The sequence below is a fragment of the Balaenoptera acutorostrata genome, chromosome 1 (genome assembly GCF_949987535.1).
Source record: "Balaenoptera acutorostrata chromosome 1, mBalAcu1.1, whole genome shotgun sequence".
Classification (NCBI taxonomy): domain Eukaryota; kingdom Metazoa; phylum Chordata; class Mammalia; order Artiodactyla; family Balaenopteridae; genus Balaenoptera; species Balaenoptera acutorostrata.
Window position 1 is genome coordinate 98,637,173 of NC_080064.1, and position 2,363 is coordinate 98,639,535.

Consider the following 2,363-nt stretch of genomic DNA (forward strand, 5'->3'; position numbering starts at 1 on the left):
TATCCCTCTATGACTGAGGAGGAAACTGAGGCTCAGATGAATTAAGTGGCTTGTAGAAGTTGCTCAACTAGAATCTAGATCTTGTGAGTCCTAAGCCAGTGTTCTTTCCATCACACCACTTGCATATTAGATCATCAAGGGGCTATGGATCATTCTGTCAAGATCATGGATTTCAGGAACAGACTGCCTGGGTTCAAATACTAGTTCCATATTTGCTTGCTTTGTGATCCTGTGCAAGTCCTCTAACTTTTCTAAGCCTCAGTTTGCTTATCTTTAAAATAGATATAATAATAGACTCAATCTGATAAAGTTGTAAAGATTGAGATATTGTAGAGAAGCATTTAGCACAGTACCTGTAACATAATAAATGCTCTCAATCCATGTCAGCTGTCATAATTCCAGAGGTGCCTTTTTTCCCCTAGTGGAACTTTGGATTAATTCTACAAATATTTATTAAACATCAAACGTATTAACATCATTGTGCCTATGGGTAACATTCAAGTATTAAACACATAATCTTCATTTTCAAGAAGTTTACCAGCCATACTTGACAATTTACCAAGTAGAAAATAATTCCTAGAATGATATATACCAGAGTAAGATGACAAATAGTACATGTACATAGTAATGTTGAGAGATTCACTAAGGCTAGGTTACTATGCAGTTGGGGTTCAGCTAGGCCACAACAGCTATAACATACAGTTCTATTTTGCACAGCCAGGAAGACCAGAGGCAGAGGGTTCTCATTCTAATATTAACCTAGACAACATTCTTCCACTGCAGTTGCCCACAGACAAAGATTTTAGAAAGCAACAGAACCGTGTGGCCTACCTAAGCCTGTATTACAACTGAAAAGCTGTGACTACCTTCATGTGCTCCTCCTGACCACAGACTCTCCAGGATTGAGGACACAGCTGCTCTTGTCCTTCTGCATTGCTCTGGCCCTCCTGTCTGCCAGCATGGGGCACAGGGAGGGGCAAGGGGCTCATAACTACTATATGACAGCATAAAGACTAGTTCAGAGGGCTCTCTCTCCATGTGCTGGTTTGTTGTGTATACATGTAGATGGGTCAAGGGGGTTCCTACTGAGTGTTCAGTGGGGTGGCTTCACTTTACTGAAATACTTGTGGGTCCCTGCCCTCTAGCTCTAATTCCCAGGCATGAGTTTTATGTTTTCTACCACTAGCCCTCGTGATAGGTGACTGTTAGTCTATACATATCAAGGATTTGGATGGCTTGTTTGGCCTTGTATTTGAGCTTGCTAGATGCAGAGGATACTTAAAGGCAGAGTTAATATTTAGGTTTTAGGAGCTCTTCCAAGTGTCTGAGTTCCCCAGCGTGGATTGGGGAGGTCCTGATTTGATTGCCTTTCCCAGATTTGTGTAAAACTCACAGAATCAAAATATCCCCCCTTTCCCATTACATCATCTATTTAGTCTGTCAGTCATCATCATATTGAGCTCCTACCATGCATCAGGCAGAGTGGCAAACACTGGGGATACAGCAAGAATCAAAATAAACTCACTACTGGCTTCTTGAGCCTGGACTGAAGAATGAGAAGGACTCCCCAGGGAGGCTAGTGAATTGGATCTGTTCCCCACTCCCAGTTTGAATGATGCCCTGAAGCCTTACAAGTTACTCTAGGTGTGTTAAGGTCAGAACTCATAGCAGCCACATTCAATGTACTTATCTAGACACTGGCCTGGGAGACAGGCCTTTTCCTTCCAGCACAAACTGAAATAACTCAAGTATGGTTCCTTCAGAAAGGGCATTAAGTATAGTCTACCTTATCTTTTAATGGGAAGGTCCTTTGGTGCCTACTTAGCCTTCTTAGTAATTATCAGACCGATGGCAAGTCTTCATGTGTCTGGATACCAAAGAGTGAGATGCTGTTAGTGCCTCAAAAAGCTGTAGCCTGCTGTACTCTTCAGGGTCAGCATATGATAAGTGTTAGCTGATGAAAGAAGCACTAGGAGTTGAAACCTACTGGGAGTATGATGCTGAGAGGCCTAATTCCTTAGGGGCCAAGATCTTCTGAAGAAAAATGGTGAAAGACAAGTCCACTGGAAATCAAGTTAGAATATTGAGATAATGCTAAATATACCTCAGTCTAAAAACTTTTACTTCATTTAATCTGATCATTTAAAGATTTCTATTATCTTGTCAAGAAGTATTTTTATGACTTGAGATAAATCAAGATTAACATTTCTCACCGCTTTAGCACACCTCCCTCCCTTTTCTCCTTTGGATCCACACACATGCTGCTTTTTTCAGAGGTGGTAATTTAGCATTCATTATTTTTTCTGACTTAGGGTCTTGGGCCCCTTCTTTGGAGGATATTGACAGGGATGAGAGAACATCTT